The sequence below is a fragment of the Sapajus apella genome, unplaced genomic scaffold (assembly GCF_009761245.1).
Source record: "Sapajus apella isolate SASKATOON/1434 unplaced genomic scaffold, GSC_monkey_1.0 scaffold57, whole genome shotgun sequence".
NCBI classification, from domain to species: domain Eukaryota; kingdom Metazoa; phylum Chordata; class Mammalia; order Primates; family Cebidae; genus Sapajus; species Sapajus apella.
Window position 1 is genome coordinate 12,537,487 of NW_022436997.1, and position 21,593 is coordinate 12,559,079.

General features: G+C 33.9%; 1 protein-coding gene across 12 annotated transcripts in view; it reads left to right on the forward strand.

Moving 5' to 3' along the window:
• NOL4 (nucleolar protein 4) overlaps positions 1-21,593 on the forward strand; it is a 371,002-nt gene that overhangs the window by 145,425 nt on the left and 203,984 nt on the right. The window lies entirely within an intron of this gene.

A 21,593-nucleotide genomic window follows, 5' to 3' on the forward strand; every position in this document is an offset into this window, starting at 1 on the left:
ATCCACTTGTTCATTTTTTACCCATGTTCAATCTTTTGTAAAAGTGATCCAATGAATTTTAATTTTAGACACTTTTTTCTTCAACTCCATAATTTCCATTTGGTGTTTTCTGTTTCTAATTCTCTACCTAAATATCCCAACATTTAATCCACTATATTCATATTGTGCTTTAAAGTGTTTCACACATCAATAATGATTATTTTAAAGCCCAGACATGTTAACTTCAATCACTGAGTTATCCATGGATCTTATTCTGTTTATTTTGCTTTACCTTTATTATGGATAAATTTTCCCTTCATATATTTTTTAGAGCTTTATTGTATTCTAAGTATTGCTATAATAGAATGATTAAATAATAACATTTATGTATTTATTTCCAGGATAATAAGTCCCTTTCCTTTTTGTCTGGTGGTTAGGGTGTCTACTTATTTTAAATTCCTCTTATGGCCGGGCCATAATTTTAATAATATTGAGTTCATCTTTGATTTACCAACCCTCATCTCCCAGATACAGCTTTTTAAATCTAGTGAGTACTTGGACTGAGAGGAAGTTGTATTGCAGTTCCAGATATGTTTATTCACTATTTAGTTTAAATTGGAAAGGGTTTTGACATAGAATTACTATGAGGAGGCTCAGAAATAAAGCAATTTTTTTTGCGTTGTTCCTCTTCACTGCTATTTTGCTGTTTTCATGTTACAATTTAGAAAAGGGAGGAAGGAGAATTAGTTGACACACTAAGATATTTGTGTTCATATTTGGGACTATTTTCCATTTTTTTAACCATTCTGCCACACCAAACTGTCACCTAGTCTTGGCTGATTTCCCAGCCCTGCAAAAGCCTCTCCCTCTCTAGCAGGTCTGCTTCTCTGTTGTTCATACACATTAATGCCCACTTCCATGTATGAAGGCCCAAGAGGCTCTTTGCTCACCTCCTTATTTTCCTCCCACCTCACTGGCTTTCTTTCTTAATTTGTTCTCATTTTCTCTATCTCCTTACTTTGCAGTGCCTTATGGCTTCATCTTTGGATAGTTTTTCTGGTTTTTTTTTTTTTTTTTTTTTTATGTACAATCACTCTATTGATGATTTTGTCTAGATTCACATCTTTAACTACTACCTGTGCACTGATGACTCTTGTTTATATCTCCAAACCAGACCCGCCCCCAACAAGGCTTATATACCCAACAGCCTATTTGACAGTGCCATATAAGCACAGAATAAAAAAAATAAATCCCAAACTGAGCTTATCTCTTTCAATAAGTAAATAAATAAATAAAATAAAACCTACTCCACATGCAATCCTTTCCATCTCATAGGCAACTTCATCCTCCCTGCTGCTCAGACCAAAACCCTTTTTTCTCTGATAAATACATATCATTCTGTCCATCAGAAAATTCTTATGTTTGTTCCTTCTGCCTTTATGGCATACCTAGAATTTGAACACTTTTCTCCACTTCCAGGTCTCTATTCTAGTCCAAACCACCTCATCATTTGCCTGGTTTATTAAAGTAGTCTCATACCTGATCTCCTTGATTCTACTCTTATGTTTTCCTACAGTAGATTCTTAGCCAGATAATTCTTTTAAGACTGGAGTCAGATCACATGGCTCTTTTACTCAAAGCTCTTTTGTGGTTTCTCATCCCTTAGTGTAAAATTTAAAGTCCTGTAAATAACTGCTGAAACAGCCTCCCTGCTGCACCTCAAACATGCCGGAAGTACACTGACTTCAGAGTTCTTTTTTATCATTGGTACTTTTGCCTAAATTTTTTTTTTATCTACTACATTTCTTGCCCCATTGCCTTTTTCAAGAGTTTGTTGAAATATAATATTCCAACTGAAGTCGTCTATGACCACTTTCTTTAAATTGCTAACCTTGTACACCACCTCCATTTTATTTTCTCTGTAACACTTCTTTTCTTCTCTCTATATAACTTACTTTAGTATTTTTTTTTTCTTTTCTTTCTTCCCCCACTGGAATATAAGTAGGATGAAAAAATATGTTTTCTGTTTTCTTTATGCTTTATACATAGAATAATTCCTGATATGTAAAGGTATTTTAAAATGTGTTAATACATTAGTGGCTGATTCCTTGTTACTCAGATATTGATTTGTATTACCACTAATGTATTAACACATTTGTTAATACATTAGTGGTAATACTTTAGTGGCTGATTAAATGTGTTAATACATTAGCAACTGATTCCTTGTTACTCAGATATTGATTTGTATTACCAACTTGGGTCTAAAGATAAAGTCTTCTTTGTTTTATAGTGATCCCTAATGGCTTTCTGATGATTATTCTTCTAAAAAATTTATTATGCTTTAAGTTCTGGGATACATGTGCAGAATTTGCAGGTTTGTTACATAGGTATACATGTGCCATGATGGTTTGCTGTACCCATCAAACCATCATCTACATTAGGTATTTCTTCTAATGCTATCCTTCCCAAAGCCCCCAACCCCTGACAGGCCTCAGAGTGTGATGTTTCCCTTCCTGTGTCCATGTGTTCTCATTGTTCAACTCCCACTTATGAGTGAGAATATGCAGTGTTTGGTTTTCTGTTCTCACGTTAGTTTGCTGAGAATGATGGTTTCCAGATTCATCCACCTCCCTGCAAAGGACATGAACTCATCCTTTTTATGGCTGCATAGTATTCCATGGTATATATGTGCCAATTTTCTTTATCCAGTCTGTCATTGATGGGCATTTGGGTTGGTTCCAACTCTTTGCTATTGTGAACAGTGCCACAATAAACATATATGTACATGTGACTTAAGTGGAATGATTTATAGTCCTTTGGGTATATACCCAGTAATGGAATTGCTGGGTCAAATGGTATTTCTGGTTCTAGGTCCTTGAGGAATTGCCACACTGTCTTACACAATGGTTGAACTAATTTATACTCCCACCAACAGTGTAAAACTGTTCCTATTTCTCGACATCCTCTCCAGCATCTGTTGTTTCCTGATTTCTTAATGATCACCATTTTAAGCATCACGAGTTGGTATCTCATTGTGGTTTTCTTTTGAGACGTGTCCTTTCATATTCTTTGCCCACTTTTTGATGGGGTTGTTTTGTTTATTTTTTGTAAATTTGTTTAATTTCTTTGTAGATTCTGAATGTTAGCCCTTTGTCAGATGGATAGACTGCAAAAATTTTCTTCTGTTCTGTAAGTTGCCTGTTCACCCTGATGATAGTTTCTTTTGTTGTACAGAAGCTCTTTAGTTTAATTAGATCCCATTTGTTAATTTTGACTTTTGTTGCCATTGCTTTTGATGTTTTAGTCATGAAGTCTTTGCCCATGCCTATGTCTTGAATGGTATTGCCCAGGTGTTCTTCTAGGGTTCTTATGGTTTTAGATTTTATGTTTAGGTCTTTAATTCATCTTGAGTGTTTTTTGTATACGGTGTAAGGAAAAGGTCCAGTGCTCTAAACTTGTTATTCTAGTTAGCAATTCATCGTACCCTATTTCAGGGTTCTTAGCTTCCTTTCATTGGGTTAGAATATGCTTCTTTAGCTTGAAGGAACTTGTTATTACCCACCTTCTGAAGCCTACTACTGTCAATTCGTCAAACTCATTTTTTGTCCAGTTTTGTTCCCTTGCTGACGTGGGGTTGTGATCCTTTGAAGGAAAAGAGGTGTTCTAATTTTGGAATTTTTAGCCTTTTTCTGCTGGTTATTCCTCATTTTCATGGATTTACTTACCTTTGGCCTTTGATGTTGGTGACCTTCAGATGGGGTTTCTATGTTTCTATGTGGATGTGATTTTGTTGATGTTGATGCTACTTCTTTCTGTGTGTTATTTTCCTTTAACAGTCAGGTCCCTCTTTTGCAGGTCTGCTGGAGTTTGCTGGGGGTCCACTCCAGCCACTGTTTGCCTGGGTATAATCAGCAGAAACTGCAAAACAGCAAAGATTGCTGCCTGTTTCTTCCTCTGGAAGCTTCATGCCAGAGGGGCACCCCTCAGATGCCAGCTTGGGCTCTCCTGTATGAGGTGTCTGCTGACCCCTCCTGGGAGGTGTCTGCCAGTCAGGAGGCACGGAGGTCAGGGACCCACTTGAGGAGGCAGTCTGTCTGTTAGCAAAGTTCAAATGGTGTGCTGAGAGATCTGCTGCTCTCTTCAGAGCTGGTGGGCAGGAATGTTTGCCTGCTGAAGCTGTGCATGCAGCCACTCCTTCCCCCAGGTGCTCTGTCCCAGGGAGCTGGGAGTTTTATTTATAAGCCCCTGAGTGGGGCTGCTGCCTTTCTTTCAATGATGTTCTGCCCAAGTGGCTACAGTGGCTTTGCAGAGCTGAAGTGGGCTCCACCTAGTTTGAACTTCCAGGTGGCTTTGTTTACATTGTGAAGGGAAAACTGCTTACTCAAGCCTCAGTAATGATGGATGCCCCTTTCCCCACCAAGCTAGAGCATCCTGGGTCAATTTCAGACTGCTGTGCTGGCAGCAAGAATTTCAAGCCAGTGGATCTTAGCTTTCTGGGTTCCTTAAGGGTGGAATCCACTGAGCTAGACCACTTGGCTCCCTGACTTCAGCCCCCTTTCCAGGAGAGTGAACAGTTCTGTCTCACTGGTGTCCCAGGAGCCACTGGGGTTAAAAAAAAAAAAAAAAAAAAAAGAGAGAGAGAGAAAGAAAGAAAAAAAAAAAAGAAAAGAAAGAAAACTTCTGCAGCTAGCTTAGTATCTGCCCAAATGGCTGCCCAGTTTTGTGCTTAAAACCCAGGGCACTGGTGGTGTAGACACCAGAGGGAATCTCCTGATCTGCGGGTTGCAAAGACCATGGGAAAAGTGTAGTATCTGGGCCTGAGAGCACCACTCCTGAGGGCAAAGTCCCTCACAGCTTCCCTTGGCTAGGGGAGGGAGTTTACCATGTCCTTGCACTTCCTGGGTTAGGCAAGACCCCACCCTGTTTGGGCACACCCTCTGTGGGCTGCACCCACTGTCTAACCAGTCCCAATGAGATGAGCCACGTACCTAGGTTGGAAATGCGGAAATCACCCACCTTCTGCATTGATCTTGGAAATGCAGAAATCACCTACCTTCTGCATTGATCTTGCTTCAAGCTTCAAACTGGAGCTGTTCCTATTTGGCCATCTTGCCAGCCACTGATTATTCTTTTACACTGATTATGTATAGAGTTTTGCAATTATTGTTATATATAGACTAGAAAAAGCAAACCTTTGTTCACTTCTTGAACAAAGGTTAAACGTTATCTTAGGAAAGTAACATACACTTATACTTCATTTTTTAGAAAAAAGCTTTGTAAATAAGAAACTTTACAAATATAATCTATTAAAACATTTTGTTTCATAGACACTTTTGGATTACTTTAATAATGATTTGACATGCAAGTTTTCTACTAGCCACTACATGCTTCTTTGAAATGTTGGGGTGTATAGTGTAAGTAAAGTTTGAACATTCAAATTCTATGTAAATATTTCAATATTGTTTGTAACATAGCCCAAAATGTTTTCTCTTTATAGCAAATTGAAGGCCATTTTATACTAATATTTTAAGCAGTTGTAAAGACTCTTAAATAATTGGACACACAGAAAAATTAAGAATAGCTGCTCACAATTTAAGGATATAAATAAGAATTTTTCTACTTTAATGTAATAAAATGATAACATCTCTTGAAAGTTGTTTGATAATTCTCAAATGAAGGAATCATATGGAACAAAGAATGAATGTTTTACCATATAACTTTTCAAAAAAGAAAATGATATTTCAAGTTTGCTTTCTAATTTAAATTACTTATGGCTATTATTTTTAAAATTTACACAGAAATTACTTTGAATCACTCTGTATGAATTCCCAAAGCAAATTTTAAATTATTTTTTGTTGTTAGACTATATACTTGAAATCAATCCTGTGAACCTGCTTATATATATTTTTTGATATTAACAATTCCCAAGTAAAACTCTTAAAGGTTATTTTTGAAAAGTTGAATCAATATTGAAAACTTCTCAAAGTATAATAACTATATGCCATTTAATGGCAAAGATTTAAAATGTCTGTTTCCTTTTTATAATAGATAAAAATTTCCTTTAATATTTCAGCCAAAATCCTTAACTAAACCAAAGAAACAACTGTTCTGAAAATTCTTAGAAATCAATTATTTAGCACTTAATCTCTTATGAAAAGCTTCTACATACCTGTAATCAGATATGTAGTTAATAACCACTCAAAATTATTAAATTTATTGTACCATGTACTAGTGAGTAAACATAGATTTGCATGAGACTTATAATTAAAAAGTAAAATGAAGCTTCACTACAGTTTCTGTGCATTTTGCAATATAATGACAGAGAAATCCATTAAAAATGTTTTTTGTGTGGGGGGGGACTTATTTGCATGCCAGAATCCTTGCTAGTAGCACAAATGATTTTTGAGCACCAGGAGCTCACCAACTGAGCTAAGCGGCCGCCCGACACAAATGATTTTTAAAATTCTGCATTTTAGCCTTAACAAATGAAGCATTGCTTTACATAAAATTATTGGGTATTTACTTTTATAATACTTAATCTTTCACTCTTTTGATCTCTGAATTTTAGAATGCACTGTGACATCATTTTAACTTCAATAGGCATGTAGGGAGGATGCATTTAACGGAAAAGGTAATGGAAATCAGTTTATGTGAGGGTTAATAAGCTGTTACAGTTCTTAGTTACTTTAACATTTTAACCTCCAGAGAAAATTAATAAATATTAAGTGTCAAAGTTACAAAAATCAGATGAATTTATGAGATGATTGGGGATACTTGAGAGAATAAACTAAATTATATGTGTGTGTTCTCTTTCAAGCATTTGCTATCTCTTCTAGGCTGGATTTCTATGCTAGTTTCTAAATAAGACTAAACTCTTTTCTCTGCTAAAGGATGAAGTGATATCATTGTCTAAATAAGTTGACTGCCTGTTTCTATTCAAGCTGACTGCCTGTTTTTATTGAATTGGTTTAATAAAACCAAAAAGCTTGCTATAGATTGTTATTTATTATACAAGTGAATATTGTATATTTTTTGGCATAAAAACAAGACACATTATGTTTTATATATATATAAAACAGAAATATATATATATATATATAACAAGACACATTGTGTTTTTATATATATATTTCTGTTTTATATATATAAAACATAATGTGTCTTGTATATGTGTGTGTGTGTGTGTGTGTATATATATATATGTTAAAAAACACCATGGGGGATAAAACTCATGTTTTTCGAAATTTTTATGCATTGCAATAATCATAGTAAGCTCCTTTGGATAGAAAATACAGACACTTGTAAGATTTCCAAGATTTAAGTCAACTTCATCAATTTTGTGGATATTAATGATACATAAAGACAATTCACAGAACTTTATATAATGATTGACTTATGTTGCTATAATAATACTACTAAATTATGTGTCACAGAGAGTACTATTAATGCTACTACATATTTGTTTAGCATTTTAGAATTTCAAAGAATAGTTTTCATAACAATAGTAGTCTACGAGCATAAATTGGCATTTCATAACTTGGAATGCATGTTAATCTATCAGGATAAACTGTACTGTAGTATGTGATCCTTAAAGAACAGTTTCCCTCTTTAATGATTAGATGTAGATTCTGCAATTTCTCTGATACTGTTTCAGATGAACTTCTGAATGGAGGGTATAGGGCCCAAGTTTTTCATAACATAGTAAATGTGGAGGAAGAAAAGGACATGTTCTCTGAAGCTATATACAATCTCAGACAATACAACCAGTACCATTGCAGTATTTTTTGCATAGGGCATTATTGACAATCCTTTGTTGTAGCTACAGTTTTCTTTGTTCCTTGACCTGCTTCATTACATTTCAGCAAACAAGAAAACTTGACTAAGGCAGATTGTTTAGTCCTGTGGTCCCTGCTTCACTTTCCTTGGACTCATTGGATCTTTCAATAATGCTCATCTTGCATCAATAAAAGACTCAAAATGCTTTGTGCTTCATAAGTGACAATCTCCTGATTGTATTCTATAGGTTATATTTGATTTCATATGATGGTCTTTGTATCTCATAATTGTTAATTATTTCTAAAGACAAGAACCACTCAATTATACCAGTCAATGTGTGGCAAGGAAAAATAAATGTCAGTTTCCAACTGCATAAATAGAATTAATTGTTTTCTCTAGAGCAGTGTAACCATAATAAAAGCACTTTTGTCAAACTCCTAGCATGTGTTCCTTTTAAACAGTATAATATCACCTTGAGAGAAAATTATCTTTATTCAGTGATATACTACTGATATACTTTATATGTTTATTTATTGTTATGTAACAATAAATAAAGCAGTATATAATATCTGGAAGCAACAATGTTTGTTTATATTTTTGTTTCACATCATGATTTATAAAGACAATGTACAGACATTATTTTATTTGGTCCTAACAAAAATTCTTTAAGATCAGCAGAGTTCGTTACGCTCACTTAACAGATAGGGACACTCAGATTTGAAGTGCTGACTTATGTCCAATAACACATTTTAAGCACAAGAGCGAAAGCCTCATGTACTTCATTTTAATATGAATATTTATTCCATTACAGTGCAATTTCTATTGTCAGAGATTGTAAAATTTTTATTAAATAATTTGGATAAATTATAGTCCCTTAAACATATATTTTAGGGGTAAGATGGAATGCAAATGGACGGGGAAAATAAGATAATTAGTGGATATTAAGTAATGAGATGATAAAAACTGAAAGTTCCACTTAATTTATTTTGGAAAAGCGAAATCCTTGCCCAACACATACTCCTGTAAGGGAGTGCTTGTACTGAGACCTTTGGCTCAGTGGTTCTACATTGCTGCTGCTGATCAGAGTTGCCATCCATTCAGCTTTATTTCCCCATAGTCTGATCACTCCTTTTGGATCAAGTTAAGATATAGCTGTGGTCTCTCTTCTCCATTTACTTCATTTGGGTTCAAATTTTTTATCTTTCATCTATACCTCATCCAGGAATGATTGACTGAGGAATGAATGAGATGTAAAGAGTATCAAAGGTAAATCACTCTTCTCTACCTATTCAGAAGCAAGGGTTCAATACTAATAGAAAAGACATTATAGCATCCATAGGAACTTCTCTTGTAATTCTATGATATAAAGTTGATTAAGCGATTAATGGCATCATATATGACAAATTTGAAAATGTCTAACCAGCTATATAAATTAGCAATCATTTTTGTTTAGGATTTGCATTTACTTCAAATATTCAGAACATTTTATTCTGGTATAGGTAATTTTTACATGAATATGCACTATGGCTTTCTATCTGCTAGTGTAAAAGTTCAAGTGGCTTTCTTCTACAACAATTGATATTGACATATTTTTCATCTACCTTCCTATATTTATTTTGATTTAAAAAATTTGTTGGACATTTGAGTGAAATTGAATATATTATTACTGTTTTTAAAAGTCATATAACCCTTCTTTCAACACAATTTGCATACAAAGCAGATTAAATTTGTTTCTTAGAAATTTTGAAAATTTCAAATGGGAAATGGAATGGAAATGGCAGGCATTATTGCTGCAGCATATTATACATTTATGAAGAAAGGATCATGCTATACTTCTTTTGCTAATTTATAAATTCCAGAAGAGGTTCAGCTGCTTCCCTCCTTTGCCCCTTAGGTGAAGCTCAGATGTTTGAGATCTAAAGTTCATTATTCAGTGCTAAATTTCTGTAGTTATCTGAAGTTTTTAACTAATATCTCTTATTATTTCTCTTCTACCAGGTTTCTACAGCCCCTTTTCTTCTTTTGTTCCTTTAATCAAGAATTCCTGTTATTAACAGCATGAACTTTGATATTTGTCGTCTTTTTTTTTAAACTTTCTTTTTTAAGTTCAGTCGTACACATGCAGGATGTGCAGGTTTGTTATATAGGTGAACAGAATACCAATATGGCATGTTCTCACTGGGCATTTCTTATTTTGAGCCCTCATTTTCTTCCTTTGACCATTTCCCTTACTTTGCCAAATTTTATCATTATCTCTCTTTTATCTGTGCTCCTGCTATATATTTTTTCCTATCGTGGTAGGCTTAACATCTCTCTCAGTATGTATCATTCTGAAAAATACACAGTTAGTTCCTTTGGTAACTAAAGAAAGAGGTATTTCCTCATAATATAACTAGAGGAGTTGTAGCCACTATAACAAATAGAGTTAACTGCCTACTGACTGTTCAATCTTTCTAAATATTAAAAGAAATACAGTAGGTATTTAAGACATGATCCTTTTATCTCAATTAATTTATAATATTATGAATAAAAATATTACTCCATATAAAAACAAATAGTAGATATTATAATAAACTATATTTTATTGTCTTTTATTTATTCATGGTTCTTAGGAGTTATTACTTCACCACTTAGTAGTCACCACTCAATCAATGTGGAATTAATGAAAACAACAAGCATGTCCTTCCTGAGTCAAGTTCATAATCAACCCAGTAGTGTCATTCGAGCTATATTTTATATGTGCCTTGAAAGAGTGTGTATAGCCTGACTACTGGTTGACCTTTTAGGAAATATTTTAATGCCCTAGCCACCATCCTGTAAGGTCATTTTATGCACAGGTTATTTTTCCTAAGGGCTCTGAAACTGTCTCAACTTAGAATCACAGTAATTAGTATTATAATAGGTTAATAGATTAAAGGTGATCTTCTTCCCCCCATATAATTAGGTCTACAGGATTTGAATATTGTCAATAATACCTCATTATGTTTTTCTTACCCTCTATATGTGGAAGAGTATCATTAAGAAGAATTTGTGTATTCAACACTATTTCAGCAAATATATTTCAAATATCTATTATTAACTGAAAACTAAGCCAAATATATGTATATAAACTTAGATCTTAAATATGTTCTCTCATATTTCTATATATATTAACATTTAAGTTAGTGTTACATGATAATATAAGGCTTTTTTTTGTTTTACATAAACCTTAGGATTTCTTTTCCCACAAAATTTGCACTTCTATAAAAGTTATACCTGTAATCCCAGCACTTTGGGAAACCAAGGCGGGTGGATCACAAGGTCAGGAGATGGAGACCATCCTGGCCAACATAGTGAAACCCCATCTCTACTAAAAATATAATCAGCCAAGTATGTGTGCCTGTAATCCCAGCTACTCAGGAGGATGAGGCAGGAGAATAGCTTGAATCCAGGAGGCAGAGGTTGCAGTGAGTCTAGATCATACCACTGCACTCCAGCCTGGATGACAGAGTGAGACTCCATCTCAACAAAAAAAAAAAAAAAAGAAAAAAAAAAAAACCTCACACTTGTAGGGCACGTCAGCCTTAGACATTTCTCTAAGTAAATTAGAAGTTCTATATTCTAAAGAAAAAAATACTGAATGTCTAAGAAATACCTTTGTGACTTCCACTAAATCATGCAGCAAGGCAGGAATGATGTCTTTGTGCATTTACAGAGCAATTTTTATTTTTAAGAGGTCAAGGAATTTCATATGGATTATCTTTTTCACCCAGATATTCCTTCTGCAGTAGTTGCCGAAACACAGAGGAATGAAATTTCTTGCCCCAGGTTATGTACTCATTCTTCTTAGGCACCACACATGAGCTTAATCTAAGTCCTGGTTTTCTTTATGATGTAATCTCACAAATTTGTCCATTTCCTCCTAAAAATGAATGAATGAATTCAAACAACAAGTATTGAACATATACTGTTACTAGGTACTGTTCTAGGTAGTTGCGAGAAATCAGTGAACCAACATGATAAAAGGAAAACAAGACCAAGCAAAACAACCTTTTCCTTGTCCTCCTGAAACTTACCTTTGAATAATGGGAAGCAGGGTGTGGGGAAGACAGAAGATAAACACCATCAGTTAGTAACATATAGCATTTTAATAATAAATAAATGCAATGGAAAATAAAGTAATTATGGGGAAGTTAGGCCATGTGGTTGGGACATGTAAATAAGTTAAGCCAATTAATTCAGAAATGATTTACATAGTTCCCAACGATGCAAAGCACTATCATTAAAAACTAGTTCAAACTTGAAAATATAAACACAATCCTGTGTTTACATATTCAAATTGAGAATAATTGAATTTATTAATCCCATCAGTTGACATTTGTTGATGATCACTTGGTTAGAAAGTGCTGTTCTAGGGGTTGTGCGTATAGCGGGGGATATAGTGCAGACTCACTCTTAAGCTGTTCAGAGACTGGGGGACAGGATATTGTAATTACTTATTGCTGCTTAAAAATAATTATCCAGAAGCATAGCCCTTTAAAAGTGTAACCACTTTTTTATCTCTTGTGATTCTGCGAGTTGACAGAGCTTAGCTGGTGATGCTTCTGCTCCTCCCAGTGTTGACAGGAGCTGCAGTCCTCTGAGGACTTGACTGGCCCAGACTCTGAAAGGTGGCTCACTCAATTACCTATGATTTGGTGGGGGAAGGCTGGAAAGCTCATGTCAGCAATGAATTTGGTACTAGATCATTTGGGTCTGTTTTCTCCAGGTGTCAGAGACTCTTGCTCTCCACATGACCTCTCCACACTATCTCTGCACATGGTTTCTCCAGCAGGTAGTGAGACATTTACTTGGTGGCTCAGTGGTACACAAAGTGCTAAAGAACGTAATTCTTCCCAAGAGTTAGGTTCAGAACTTACAGAGGGTCATTTCCTCTATATTCTATTGGTTAAAGGGAGTCTCAGACCAGACCAGTCCATATTCAGGGAGGTTATCTCACAAGGAGAAAGTTATGGGTTGCACAGATTATTTGAAGCCATTTTTGGAAGCTAGTGATCCCAAATGGCAGTGTTTACAATATACACAAGGTACTGTGGAAACACTGAAGAAGGTAATCTATCAGTCTGGGTGCATCAGGTGAGGCTTCCAAGAACAACAGGATGCTGAGCTAGACATTTAAAAAAAAAATCGGAATTAACAAGTCAATGAGGAACAGGATATGCCAAGAAGAGAGAGAGCATGAGACATATATAGGACATGGTATCAGAAGAGAGTGTGGTGTGTCCAGAGAACTTCCAGTTATGTAATATGAGAGTGAAGTATAAATCCTTTCAATAAACGCTGATAAAGAGGGCTGCATAGGACAAAGCTTTGAATTGCGGGTATTTTATAAAATAAGGACAATACTCTCACAGAGAGTTGGTCTGAGGACTAAATTATATCAAGTATCCGGTATGTATAAACTAAGCATATATATATATATATATGTTTATATATATGTAAACATATATATATACACACACACTAGTGATTTTTAACATTTTTTGTCATGATGAAGGGTTTGAATTTCAAACTGAAGTGAATAGGAAGCCAGTAAAGAATAAGATTTGCATTTTACAAAGACTCCTTTGTTCAGAGTCCAGAGAATTTATGAGAAAGGTAGATGCTGAAGAAAGAATAATCAATTTGATGGCTTTCTAGGTCAACAGAAAAGACATACAGAAGGCAGAGGCTGTGGAAAAGAATTTGAGAAAAACTAGAAATTGTAAGTTAAACACACAACTTGTTTTAGTTTCCTTTTTTCCTAATGTAGTAGACCCATTTAATAATCCATTCATTATTGCAATATATATATTTATATTTTTAGGATCACTCACAGTTCAGGCGCTGGGTTAGAAACTGTGGATACAATTTCTAGTTGTGAGATACAATTTTTACATTCATGAAGTTCACAGTTTTCTTATGAAGATTGCAATATTAATGATAATTACAATGGAATATGACAAGTACTTGCTAGATGTAGGCACATAGGAGTCTCATTACACCAAATGGTAAATGTCTGTGAGGATTTTTACAATAAAGTTTACTTGAGACATGAAAGGTAGCAGGAGAAAATTTTAGAAAGATAAACGCATCATCTAGCAGGACAAGGCAGGGGCAAAAATAAGAGTTAGAAATGAGGAGCAATAGGCCAGTGGAGGAAGAGCACAATATAGACCTGGAGATGTGAGAGGGCTTGTTAAAATGAGGAGCTGGATATAGCATAGCATCATTATGGCCAGAGCTTATCATACAATGAAGAGAAGGGGAGAGATGATATTTATGAGAAAAATAACTGGAAAATTATCAACAGCTAAAATCAATAAGCACAAATGTCATTTACAATTCCTGAAATCATACTCTGCATATTTTAAATCCATGAAGCTCAGAATAATCATAGAAGCTTAAAGATAAAGAAAAGTAGGCAAAGCTGTTACAAATTTACGCTGTGCAATAATTAATATTAATTTTATGAGCAGTATTTTATATTCACTTGCTATTTCCATAGCAATGTGCAAATACAGCTGAGATGTATAAGGCATGAATCTTACCCTCAAAAAATTTTCAGGAATTTTGGAGGAAGAGAGGGTATATGTAAATATAAGTATATGGTGGCGAGGGAGTAGATTTCGTTAGGTTCTCAATTCCAAACAATGTAAAATCCCTGCCCTAAGGTGATGATCAGTCTTAGAATTGCCCTGTTTTTAAACCTTTCAGAGGGACATGTCAGGGTTCATTAAGCACTCCAGGACTACCCCTCTGCCTGAAGCTGGAGGAGAAACAAATCTTCCTAAGTCAAGGGTTATATTGCATTCTACTAAAGCCTTGTTGAATGTTACTCTCCAGTAACCAGCCATCTTTAAGTATTTCTCGGCATTTCAGTTAAAATTAAACTAACTGAAATAATGTTGGCAGGATGGCAAACCAAGAGGCCTCAGGCCCTGATTACCCCCTTGGAGGCATTGAGTTAACAATATACAGACTGGAATCCCTTTTTAAGAGCTCTGTTGACCAATTAAGAAGTGACAGCATCCTGGCCAACATGGTGAAACCCCATCTCTACTAAAAATACATAAAAAAAATTAGCTGGGCGTGGTGGTGCGCGCCTGTAATCCCAGCTACTCGGGAGGCTGAGGCAGGAGAATTGCTTGAATTCGGGAGGCGGAGGTTGCCAGTGAGCCAAGGTCGTGCCACTGCACTCCAGCCTGGCGTCTGGTGACTGAATGAGACTCTGTCTCAAAAAAAAAAAAGAAGTGACAGCACCCAAACTAATGCAAAACCTATATATATATACATATATATATATATATATATACACGTATATATATATATACGTATATATATATGTTTTTACTATTATATATATGTATATATGTAAAGTTCAGAGAATTTTGCATGCCCACATCCTTCTCTTGACTCAGTGTAGCATAGTGCATACTGGAGGAAATGGTCCATACAGAGGCTCCTCTTTTACAATAGCAACAAAAGAGTGAAATGTGAGTCAGATATTCTGGTTTGTCTAGGAGCTTCCTGAAGTATTGTGAATGGTAGCAGAGTTTGGAAACCACTAAAAAAAGAGGCAAGCAGTTTGGCATGTTAGAGCTTCAGAGCTGCAGAGATTCTGCAGTTCTACAAGCAGATGCTAGAAGGAGCAGGAGATTATGATTTCCTGAGAAAAAAAAATGCGCAAGCTGCTTAGAAAATTTGAGAAAACTAAAGGCACAAAAAATCCTCAGAAAAGTTTTGAGAGATCCTCAAACTTATAGCTAGGTTCATTGATGAACGCCATTCTTTCCACAAATCTAGTACATAATGGCTGGGACCGGTAAATGTTTTCTCAAATGCCCAAATCTCAAGGAAATATCACAAGACATGCAAAGAACCAAGGAAATGTAACTTGATAAAATGTACAAAACAAAACCTTGGATATCGACTCTAAAGAAAGGCAGATAACTGAACTTTCTGACAAATAATTCAAAATGACTGTTTTAAATACGGTCAGTGAGCTTAAAAAAGAACACAGAAAGATGAATAAACAAAATCCTGAAAATAATGTATGAACATTATTGTAAATAGTGAATATTGAAAATGATGTATGAACATCAGGGAAAAATAGAAACTATAGAAAATAATCACATAGAAAAATACAATAACTGAATTGCTGAATTGAAAAATTATTTATAGAGACAATAGAAAACTTGATCAGGCAGATGAAAAGATCAGTAAACTTGAAGACAGAACATTTGAAATCATCGAGTTAGCAGGAAAAAAAAGGAATGAAAAAAAATGAACAGAACTTAAGGAACTTATAGGGTACCATCAATCAGACCAACATACAAATTATGGGAGTTGAAGAAGGAGCCGGGGGGAAGGAGGAGAGAGAGAGAGAGACAGAGTTTATTTGAAGGAATAATGACAAAAAACTTCCTAACTCTGAGGAAAGAAATGGATATACATATTCAAGAAACTCAACCAACTGCAACCAGGATGAATCCATAGAGAATACACCAAAACCCATTACAGCCAAGCTGTTGAAAGTCAAAGAGAGTTGTGAAAGCAGTGAGATAAAGGAGACTCGTCACGTACATGGTAACCTCTATAAGATTATCAGAGAGTTTGTCAGCAGAAACCTTTTAGGCCAAAGGAAGTATGATAATATTATTCAAAGTGTTGAAAGGAAAAATGCTATCAATTAAGAATACTGCAGCCAACAAAATAATTCAAAAATGGAGAGAAATTTAAGATTTTATCACACAAAGCTGAGGAAATTCATTCTACTAGATCTACTCTACAAGAAAAGCTAAAGTGAGTCATTCAAAGAATGCTAGGTGAAAATACAAACTTCAGTAAAGATAAATACATGGCTAAATATAGTAACCTGTATTATTATAATTTTGGTGCACAAATTTACTTTTAATTATTATATGAAGTTTAAATGACAAAAACATAAAAACAAATATATGTTAATGGACATAAAATGCATAAAGATGTACCTTAGGACATCAATAACATAAAAGTGGGGACAATAAGGAGTAGAGTAAGTTGTTGTTAGTTTAAAATAAAATGTTATAATTTGTTTAATATGTTATATATAAAATTTTATGTATAATATGGAAATACAGAATATAGACTATATTAACATAATATATAAGATATATAGAAAGTTATAATATGTTACAACTTTAATGTTTTGTTCAATTGCAACAGTAACAATGTACACAAAAGGAAATAAGAAAATCAAAGCATGCCATTACCAAAAGTCAACAAAAGGCAAAGAAAAGCAGTAAGATAGGAAAGGAGAAGAGCTGCAAGACATACAAAAAACAATTAACAAAATGGCAATAATATATTCTTCCCTAAATCAGCAATTACTTTAAATGTAAATGGATTAAACTTCCTGATCAAAAGATAAAATTTGGTGAATGGATTTAAAAAATCAGAATCAAACTATATGCTGTCTACAGGAGACTAACATTAGATGTTCAGGATACATATAGGCAGAAAGTCAGAAAGATTAAAAACATATTCTATGCAAGTGAAAACTAAAAAAGAGTAGAGGTGCTATACTAATATCGAAAAAGGAGACTTTAAAACAAAAATTGTTAGGAGAGATAATAATATCACATAAATGATAAAAGGGTCAATTTACCAAGAAAATATATAATATTTTATAAATATTCACGCACCCAATATTCGAGTTCCAAGTAGATGAAGCAAACATTGGCAGAATTGAAGGGAGGAACATAAGCAGCACAATAGTAGTAGGAGACTTCAATACCTCACTTTTAATAATGAATAGAACGACAGCCAAATAAAAGATGAATAAGGAAATAGAGGACTTGAGCAATACTATAAGCTAATTGGACCTAACATATATATAAATAACACCCCAGTCATTCTTCTCAAGTGCACATGGAACATTCTTCTGAATAGACCTCATGTTAGGCTACAAAACAAGTCAATATATTTAAAATGATTGAAATTATACAAAGAGTATATCTGATTGAGAAAAGAATTTGATTGCATCACTGACAAGTAGGTGAATTTCTAGTATTTATCTTTAATATTCACTTTCACCTTACTTGTAAACATGAATAAATAAAAAAGAGAACTCACATACATGTTGAAGTACACTTGATTGTCAATTGCAGTCATCTTAATTACCATTGCCTACAAATTAGTAGTTGGGCAAAAATCAATGAGAGTATTCTGAAAGAATCAACTAGATATATGAAATTTATAATAGAGTATGGAATGTTTTATAATTCATAACTGTAGAAATCTTGTATATCAGTACAATTATAATATTGCACTCCCTTTTTTGGAAACTGGTTATTAAACATTTATCAGCATAGAACTGATATTACCATTTATCTGTTTCCTGTAGGTTCCTAACATTATTTTCTTAAGTCTGTTTCTGGTAACTCTACTACCTGAGTTATTTGTGTATCTCTTTGTATTGTCTGTTTTTCTAAAATCTGTTTTTTTCCCTTTTTATCCTTTTTCTTGGTATGCCTTGTAATTTTTTATAAAATTAAAATTAAATTTTAATTTTAAATTAAATTCTGGACACCGTGTATGAAAAATAGTAGGGTGATAATAGAGAGGATCTTGGGAATGTTATCTGGCTCTGAGAGAATTTCCCATCTTCCAGCAGAAAAGAGGGCACAGATCATCTGAATTAAATTAAGTGTTGAACTTACTTGATGCTGGCTTTTAGTTCTTATAATAAGCTTTTTTCTCCATGTTTCCTTTCTCCATATGTTTCCCTCCACTTACAAGGTCTAACCTAATGGTGGTCCCAAATGAGAGCCAGGATTGCTCATAAAAGCTCTTCCTTCCTGATGGTCCTTGGCTTTTTAGTTTAGAACTGAGAGTACAGCAAAGACTACTGTATTTTTTTTCAACAGTTTTCTGCTTGTCTCATTTGCCTTGGCTCTTGGCAATTTAAGAATATGCAAAGTCTCAAAGGCAAAGCCATAGAATGGTCTCATTTCTCAGCTACTACCTTCTCTGTGAAATATTGACTACATACAGCATTGCTACCATCTTCAATCTGAAATCCATTTTTTTTTTTTTTTTTTTTTTTTTTTTTTTTTTTTTAGTATTTTAGAGTTTCAAAAGTTCTCTGTTAGCAACGTATGTTCAAATTCTTTCTCTCTCTTTTCACACCAAAATCAGTGTTTTCCCCTAGGGAAAAATCTGCTTACAGAATGTTAGTTCACATTTATCTGATGCCCTTCCCTCAGGGATCTTAGGCTCTCAAGTCCTAGTTCCCTCTTAGCTGTCTGATGCCTTTAAATAGATTTTAATCATACATATTTCAAAATTAGCTTTTCTGGTTATTCTCAGTGAGAATATTGGTCAGTTCTAGTCTATTCCATGATGACTGTATCTACATGCTTGTTAGATGATTTTATACACCTACCTCCCTGTACCAGGAAAAAGTTCTCTCCTAGATTCTCTCATAGCATTCTGTGTATAATTTTATAAAAATCATTAGCACTTTGAATGATAAAGTCTTATGTTCTTGTCCATCTGTACTATAATACTAGACCATGAGCTTCTAGAAATTAAATACTATCTCATTTTTCTTTTTGTTCCTATTACATTGCACATGATTGCTGCTGAATAAATGGTTATTTAATTAATAATTTAAAAGTGTGCAAATAGATCTGTAGATTTCTGGACCAAACAGCAAATTATTTATCTGACAGATACTCCAAAGTTTGTTTCCCTCTATGTTTGTGTTTAAAACATTTCCCTCAACTTCTTTCAGTACTTGTACAGCTTTTTAAAAAAAGATTTAAATGTTTGAGCCATCTGGAATTTATGTTGCTATACAAATAAAGTGGGTTATAATTATGCTTCTTTAATTGTTTTTTATATTAGAAAAAAAGGCAGTGGTGTCAAAAGTAAGGGCAATTTACTTTTATTTTTATAGACCAACCATGTTATTACTCCACTTGCTAAGATAACATGTTTTTCAACTAAAGCAATATTTTTGAACATTGTAAACCTATAATGAATTAGTTATTAGACAAATTTATATTTCTCTCCTGATATTTTAGTATCCTTAGATATTATTTATTCTTTGTTTTATTAGATATTAAATTGTATAAATGGTGTGAATAAATGGTAGTTAGTATACAGTAAAGAACATTTTCACATATTTAATCCTCATTAGATTTTGACTACTCTCTCTATGAAGCCTTCCCAGATTCCTTAGGGGACAGTTAGTCACTATTTTTCCTGGTTTCATGGTCCTTTCTTTGTGGCTCTTTTGTGTTCCTTAAAAATTTGCATTAAATATATCTGCTTAAAATTAAAATTTTATCCCTATTTCAACTATCTTATTCCAAAATCTGAATTTATTTTTCTCTGAAGCACTTATACTTAAAATATATTCGTCTCCCTTGCCCGAACACACACACACACACACACACACACACACACTAGCAGGAGAAACTTCCTTATAGTAGACATTTCTCTCTGTTTGGTTCACTATCGTATCCCCAGCACCTAGAGCAGTACCTGACACATAGACTATGCTGAATGACTGTATGCTTCCTGCGTTAACTTGTGAGCTCACTGAAGACAGGCCCAGTGGTCTAAGTCTTTGTATCTCAGTTCCTACTACAATATCTACTAAAGTAGATGCTAAATCAATTTTCTAATAAGTGATAACTCATTCTCTTATAAAACTAAAGGAGATGTTATTGTTATTCACATTCAAAGATAATCGTACTTATGTTTTTTACTTATTGTTTAGCAAATAATTCTTAAAATATAATGGGTATAAAATAACATATGTTTAAAATTTACTTCATTGATTACTTGAATATGTATTTATTTATTGAATTTTACAAACCAATAATTATGTAGACAGATTTATATTTTTCTTTTGATACATTTAGAATTCTAATGTATTGTCTATTCAGTTTGCTTTATTAAATATTACAATTATATAGATTATATGAAAAATACTTCTTTTCATGTATTAAGTATATACCCTATGGCAGACTTTGTATTAAGAACAGGGGAGACAAAGCTGAATAATATTTAGTCCCTGTCTTCAAGGTCCTAAATGACACCTAACATTTACATAATATTTTCAATATGTCAGTCATTATTATGAGAAATTTATACATATTTACTCCTTTAATTCTCATAAGAATCTCATGATAAAGGTGCTAATATTATATCCATTCTGATGGTGAGGAAACTGAAGCAGAGAGAGATTTGTAATGCAGTTTGTCATTAGAGTCTGTGTTCAGTCTCTAGCCAAAGTCTGGAGGCTGTGTCCAAGCCTTTCTATGAAAAGCGGCTTTTTAGAAAAAAATTTTTCTCAGCTCCCTGTTTGTTCCCCTTGCTATAGGCTCCAATATTTCGGTCTTTTTTTCTCAGAACTGCCTTAAGGTTTATCTTTAAAACATGTTTTGGGAAAAGCGCTGTTTTTCTTACTCTCACTTTCCCTATTTCCCTTAAGACAAACATATTATTGTAATTGACCAGATCTACTGAATATTATGTGAAAAACAAGGGCTTATAAAAATAACACAGGAGAAAAATTCTAAAACTGTTAAATTTCTTGCAGTAGTGATTTCTGGCATTCATATAACCCTAGTTGTTTATAACTTACTTTCAATAAGTTGTGGCACACTCTTCGTAACTACCTAAACAATTTTTTCTACAAACAATATTGTCTTCTTGGGGAAGCTAGAAAATATGTAATATGGTGGCTGTCCAGGCAGTCAGTCGTAAAGGATAGCAGATAGTAAGCATTATCTATTATAGCAGTAAATTATTTCAACACATTT